The following is a 7587-nucleotide window of genomic DNA, read 5'->3' on the forward strand; positions in this document are numbered from 1 at the left end:
TCATTTTAATAGGGCCGGCCCTATTGCTTGGTGACCAAGCATGTAGGGGTGTTTTGAATTTTTAAAATCTTCTCTTTGAAGAAAACTATAAGTTTTAAAAGAGAGATTTTAATTTTTAAAACTATCCTTATTTGAAGTAGGTCACATGTTTTAATAGAGAGTTTTAAAAGTTTTAAAATTTTTCTTTTTAACCATCCTCATGGTTTAAGAAAAAAAGGGAAATAAGTTTTAAAATTAAAATTTTCTATCATAATGTTAAAAAAGGAAATTTTGTTAGAGAAGTTTTAAATTTTAAAACATGGTTTTAATTTTTAGAACTTTCCTTTTTTAACTCTAGGAAAGAGAGCATGTAAAATTTTATAAGAGTTTTTTCTTCTTGTAAAATTTTATAAAAAAATATTTTTCTTTCCTAAATATGGTGGACGGCCACCTTGCTTGGTGCCCAAGCAAGGGGCCGACCAAAACACAATCCTAATCCTAATAGGATTGGTCACAACCATTGATTGGTGATTGATTCAATCAAGAGGAAATAAAAGGAAAAATAAAAAGGGAAAAGGAAAAACTCTTGGATGATTTTATTTTTTGTAAAAAGTTTTTCCTTATTTGCATTGGGCAAGTAATATAAAAGAAGGGGTGAGGGGGCTTCGTGAGACACAACTCTTATTCTCTTGCTTGGAGATCTCTTGATGGTCGGCCCTCTCCCTTCTCCCTTTCCCTTTGCACTCTTCTCCTTGGTGGTGGTGGTGGCCGGATTTTAGAAGAAGAGGAGGAAGCTTTTGGGTGGTGTTAATCTTGGAGGATCATCGCCCACACGACGTCCAAGGCGAGGCGAGGAATACGGCAGAAGATCTCGAGGTCATTAGTTTACAAAGAGAATGTATAACTAGTAATTTTCTTCCGCATCATACTAGTTATTTTCTTTGTAAGAATTCTAAATCCAAGAGGCAATTAGATCTAGTTTATCGAATTCATTTTTCGAGTTTGTGTTTTCTTCTTTTTCGAATTTGTGATTCGATTGCTCCTTTTGGTTAACCTAGAGTTATTTAAGGAAATAAATATTAGCTTTCCTTAAAAGGTTTTGCCTAGGCGGTGGTGGTTGCTCCCATATCTAAGAAGGTCATGTGCCTCGCCATGCAGTCCTGGAAGCTGATTTTGGAAATTAATATTTATGGAATTAATAACTTAGGTAGATTTGAATCAATAGTGTTAAGTTCCGCTTGCGATTCAAATCTAAACCATTAAGAACAGATAAGTTAAATTTGGAATCAATGATGTTAAGTTCCGTCTACGATTCCTAATTTAACTTCTAAAGAACACAATAGGTTATTTAAGGAAAGGTTCGACACTTGTACAAAAATTTTTGTACAGTGGAACCGGTACGTTTTCTTAGGACTAACCAACGCTTCGTTTTGTAGAATATATGTGTTGTTTGGACTAACGAATATTGCAAGAGTTAATTGTGTAATCAGCCCTCGGATGAACAGTGTCTGAGGCACCTCCTGTGTGATTAGAGGTGCCCTGGAGCTTGGTGTGGAGGCGCCTTCTATATGGTTGGAGGCGTCTTAGAGCTGGGTGAGGAGGTGCCTTGGAGCTGGGTGAGGAGGCACCCTCGAGTGGATAGTGGCGAAGGCTTTGTCAACGATAAGAGGTCAAATCTTCAGGGATAAAATTCGAAGTCAGAGGCACCTCAAGTGGCATTAGAGGCGCCTCCAATGCTCTATATAAGATAGATTTGGCCGGGGATCAAAACACAACTTCTATACACGATCTTTCCATATTTCAGCTGCTCCGACTTCGTCCTTCCGCTCTGCTGTGACACTGCTACGCCCTACTACTACTGAGGAGTCGTTCAACATCGAGCTCGATCCAATAATCTTTACATGTTGCGTAACGAAATTTCCAATTATTGCATAAAGAAATGTGTAGGTTGTTACATTTTGTCCTTAGTTTACTACTATATTCGATTCACTCTTTCGACAATTTCGAAAAAGATTTTTAATAGATTACCCATCGATATAGTTTGAGAAATCGTGAGTCTTAGAATTGGAGTCATCAAAAGACTTCAAACTAAATAATCGATTGTGTCTTAGTTTTTTCTCTTATTTTATTTAATTTTACTGTACACTATTTTTTATTTTTAAAATCAAAATAAAAAAGGTGAAAAAAAATCTATATCCAATGGATTAAGAGGGACGAGATGCCATGAACGTTGAAAAGTCAAGCCCACGAGGAAACACAATCGCATTAAATTTTGCCACATGAGAAAAAAAATATAAAAATATTTTTATTTTTCTTTTTTCACCTATCTCCACCACGTTCTCCACCTTTCCCACTTCCACCACAACTAATTCTCCTTACCTCCCCGTTTTATCCATCGAGAGAGAAGAGGTATGACTTCTTAAAAAGTATTTTCTTTGAAGGATTCGTATAGAGATATCGTCTTGGAATTTTTCAAGAGAATAAAAGTTCTGTGCTTGGGAGAATTTCGATGGTCTCTTCCTGGAGCTTTTAAGGGAAGAAAATTCTGGGCTTTCAAGAGAAAAATTTTGTGCCCGAGTATTTCGGCATCCTTTTTGGAAGGGTTCTGGGAAGAAAAATTCTGGAACGTTGTTTGGAGAAATTTGGCAGTCCATCTCTTGATGTTGGCGTCACCTCTCTCAAAGGAAGAAGTAGTGTATTGGAAACTGAAGTCCATCTTCCATTACCATCGCCTGGACCGCTTTTTGCTGTCTAAGAGATGGTCCTTTGATGTGGATTAGTGGGGATAAATGGTCCCCATCTATTTTATAAATGGGAATCATTTATTTCACCAATCCATACTAAGGGATCATCCCCTGGACCACAAAAAGCGGTCCAGAGGATTTGCCCTCTTCCATTTCCATGATACCATAAAAAGCGAAGTACATGAAACTTGCTATAAAGGCTATTGGTATTACGCAAACCAGGTAATATGAAAGAACAGATCCTAACTTGGCTAGATGTCAGGTGGACTATTGTAAGCCCAAGGGTGCACCTGTGTGAGTAAAGCCTAGTAAGGAACTGCCCTGCCTTCATACTAAGTTATGTTTTAATGTCCAAAACTTGAGAAAAGGTCATACACGATTGGTATAATAATTCCAGAACATCTAACCTTGAGTATCTTGACCTTACTTCCACGACTACCAAAATCACTCTTAACCAAATAGTCAACAACATATCGGTCATCTACGATAGAACCTATCTATCCTCCAGAGTTCATCTAAGAAACTTTAAATTAATCCTCGAAAGGTATTAGGACTTAGAAAAGGAAGTTCAAAAACTTAAGGCTGCCTTGCAAAACTTAACTACTGTGTACACAAAAAGTAGGCCTATAATAAGACAGGAAGTCTGAAGCCTGGTTGCTGAAATAGCAAAGCAACCCAATATCATTGAAGAAGAAACATTCAGGCGACTGAAGATCTTAACACAAAGATAGAACGAGTGGAGGCCCTCCTTCGCAGGCTTGAAAGGTGGACTGCTTCATGAGCGAAGGCTACACTATTTCCAAAAGTACGCTCTCCTATAAAGCAGCTATCAAGACAACAGAGCAAATTGAATCTCCCGCCATCGGATTTTCCAGACCTATCGAATTTTAGGGTCCAACCTCTAGGAACATTGCTATCATAAAATAAAATAATACTCAAATTCATTTACTTGTGCAAATAACAGAAGGGATAAAAGATATCCAAGCAGAGCTCAAAACAATCTTGGAACAAACCAAGAGAGGAGTCCAAATGCCCTCCATCCCAGACGAGCTTGTAGATAAGTTGAAAAACTTATCCCTGAGCCCAACGGAAAAACCAAAAGAAGGAAAAGGAAAGTTAAATGTGTTCAAAGACCCCTACAAAATTCTGAAGGAAGAACAATACAAGCTCAAAAACTAAGATGGCTACAAGGACAGTCATGGAATAACCATCCACCTTAACCCCAACTCCATTGTTTGATGATCAAATCAGGGAATATTGAAGAAACCAGCGGAGGGTATACAACACCCAGCAAGTTGTTAGGAGACTCGGCAGACGGACTATTGAAAGAACTTCATCTGAACATACTCTGGAACAACAAATAAACCTGCAAGCACAATTGCGTCTATCCATCAAGAAAGGGCACCTATAATCCCTACTGAAGTGCTCTATCATTCCCGAAGAGACGATGCACATCATCGGGTCTATGTTCATAGAGTTGAAGAAGCCCTTCTGGTTACAGAAGGTAACCAGATTGACAAAATGTTTATACAAGAGCATAGCTTCAATCAACTACAAAGGAGTAGGATGCAGTACATACACATAGGTGTCCTACAGGTACGAGTCCAAATTATGCATCGACAAGAAGAAGGTACTATGACCTTAATTATCTTTAGGGATAATAGATGAACTAGAGAATAGTCAATTCTCGCTACAATGGAAATTGACATCACCCAAGGCAACCAGCTGGTATATGTTATCCCAAATATTATGCTAACCGTGGGTGACTTTTTCAGAAACATCCAGGTATCCATCCTTACTAGAGGATATGAGCAATGGAGTCATGGTGAAGCAAATCTCTTAATCACCAGAGGGCTCGTCGAACGACTCTCAAATACTCCTAATGTAGGCTTTGCCTATGAAGTCCAAGGAGTCGTAGATTACCTTACTAGCCATGATGTTCGAGCATTACCAGGACGAAGGTATTCTACCTCTCACCTACGAGGGTTAAACTGGGTCATTCGGCCCACACAAATAAATATTCTTATGCAGCCAACAGAAATACTAAGCAGGAACCTTATAGACGGTCGTATCTCCTTAAGTTTTGACAACTATACTACTGCAACATCAACAAGGGATATTCAATTTAATGACAAAGATGAAGAAACTCAGAGTGATGAGGAATCCTTTCACACTCTAGCTGTCTTAATATACAGTGCGTCTGGCGATCAAACATCTAAAAATTAGCAAGAGTCATTATGTGATGGGAAGCCTATAACCACAAAAGATGAACACTCCTTTATACTGGTAAGAAAATTATCCCCATTTACAGTTATTTCACAATGAAAAACTTTTGGTGCTGCAGGTTTCGATCTCACAGCTAGCAAAGCATGCATAATAGAGCCTAGAGGGCGAGGTCTGATGTATACCAGACTAAGCCTGGAAATTCCCTGGGGATCCTATAGCCGTATAGCAGCACGATCAAGCGCCGCATGGAAATTTGGGCTTGATATTGGTGTAGGAGTTATTGACTGTGATTATCGAGGTGAAATTCTGGTTATGATTTTTAATCATACAGACTCTATTATCCATATCAAACAAGGGGATTGTTTTACGCAAATTATCTTTGAAAGAGTCCTTATGCCTGAAATTTACGAATTCAGCAGCCTCACCAAAATCGAAAGGGGCAATAAATGTTTTGACTCAACCCCCTAGAGTCAACCTACAAAGCCTAATTATGGAAGAAGGAAATCCAAACAAAAACTGGCATCCCAAGGGCGATGGGATACTGTAGGAGAACCCAATAGTAAATTTGATTACTACATAAATTATACAATTCCAGATCCTCTCCTGGATCTAAAGCTACCTGAGCCATCATGGGAAGATGAGGTAACTGATAGACAACCCCCTAATTTTTTCAAGCTTTTGCCAACAGAAAAACATGTGGTCTCTGTCTGTCTCGAGGATACCATACTCCTGCAGGAACGTCTATCAAAAAATCATGCAGAGACTACAAGTCCATGGGCCTTTGTACCCCGGTCCATGAACCTTTCTGATGATACTACTGATACGGAGGATGACTTCCTCAGCCACATCCAATACTTGGCAAACCTTACCACGCCTATTACATCACCCGAGCCAACAGACACAATTTGGTATTCCTATCCAGATACCTCTGCAGATGAATGGCTTAACCCATTTTCACTGAAAGGTGGTAGGAAGAAACCATCTCAACTTATTGCAACTGGCTTCGAGATGGACTACCCAAGCTTAAGAAGAATAATGAAAATAGATAATCAATCAACACAACCTGTACAACCGTTCCAACCACAACAAATCTATGCTACGAGTATGGTGATCTCTCCCTACAAGCCACCAGAGGATGTTGCAATGGGCCCCCCTTGGCTATCCTCTTTCTAGAACAGATCCAGGCCCAAACCGATTACAACCAATCCATGAACAGCACCCCCCCCCCCCCCCCGGAGTTAAGTTTAAAGGGGGCTTAACAATGAAATGTGGAACCTCCCCTTAGCACAGCAACAGGGTGGAGTTATATTTGTCATTCCTGAACAGTTTGGACTATTTCATAATGTATTCTTCAAATGGGAATCTATTACGAAGAATCATATAGCCAGTCAAGCACTTACCGATGCCCGAGACAAAATAGAATATATGGAGAACCTCCTCGGAGAAATTGAGAAGATTACCTGGATCCAATGGAGAATGACATACTCCATAGAATATGCGGCTCTCATTAACATCAGGGAAGGAAGGAGGGAACCCAGAATATATTATCTCAAATGAGAAGGGTTTTCTCTGCTGAAGATCCTACACAAGGGTCCACGGTAATCCAAGACTCTGCCTATAGAGATCTTGAAAAATTATCTTGTGATAATGTGAAAAATATCATTCAATACATGAATGATTATATGAAACTGGAAGCAAAGACAGGACGATTAAATGATGGACCAGAACTATCCGAAAAATTTTGGTTCAACATGCTAGGGGATCTTGGCAATAAAATCAAGGCGGCCTTTGACAAAAAAATACCTAGGCTTAACAGTTGAGGTATTACCTAGAATTTTGTTCACATATAAGTTCTTGGAACAAGAGTGCATGGACGCAACATTCAAAAGGGCCTTGAAACCTATCCTCTTGTAGTTAAATCTCAATCCCAGGATACTATAATAAGGGTCATCAGAAGAACTTTGGAGTCAGAAGATCTATGACTTATAAGGGAAAACCTCATGAGTCACATGCAAGAATCAAAAAGATAAAGCACTTGATCAGAAATAAAAAGTGCAAATGCTATTTATGTGAACAGGAGGGTCACTTTACTAGAGAATGCCCCAATGACCGCCGGAATATAAAGAGGGTGACTATCTTTGAGCAATTAGATCTCCATAAAGACTGCGAAATACTATCAGTCCAGGAAGGGGAAGAACAAAGTGATGTTATCTTTAGCATCTCTTAAGGCGAAGAAGATAACGAGGAACTTCAAAGATCAATCCAGACCCTACATTTAGCAAATTCTATCTTTATGCTTGGCCAAATAGATGGAGGATATCACCCCGCAAATCAAAATAACTGAGGACCAGTTAATTTGCATGCATGAGTGGCATCTCAATGAGGTTATCACACCACCTCAATCCACTAATTGCATATTTTGTAAAAGGACAACGCTACGAAGAGCAAGAATACACTGCACCAACTGCCAAATGACGACCTACAACTTATGTGGACCTTATTATCTTAACAATCAAGTACTTGTCGATCCATCAGCTCCTACCCCATTCTTTCCAAAGAACTTAATTCAGGAGCAATAGTATTGTATTTCATGGTGCGAGGGAGAAATTGAGTAGCTACAAAAGGAGATACTATACTA

The sequence above is a fragment of the Zingiber officinale genome, chromosome 2B, assembly GCF_018446385.1.
Source record: "Zingiber officinale cultivar Zhangliang chromosome 2B, Zo_v1.1, whole genome shotgun sequence".
NCBI classification, from domain to species: domain Eukaryota; kingdom Viridiplantae; phylum Streptophyta; class Magnoliopsida; order Zingiberales; family Zingiberaceae; genus Zingiber; species Zingiber officinale.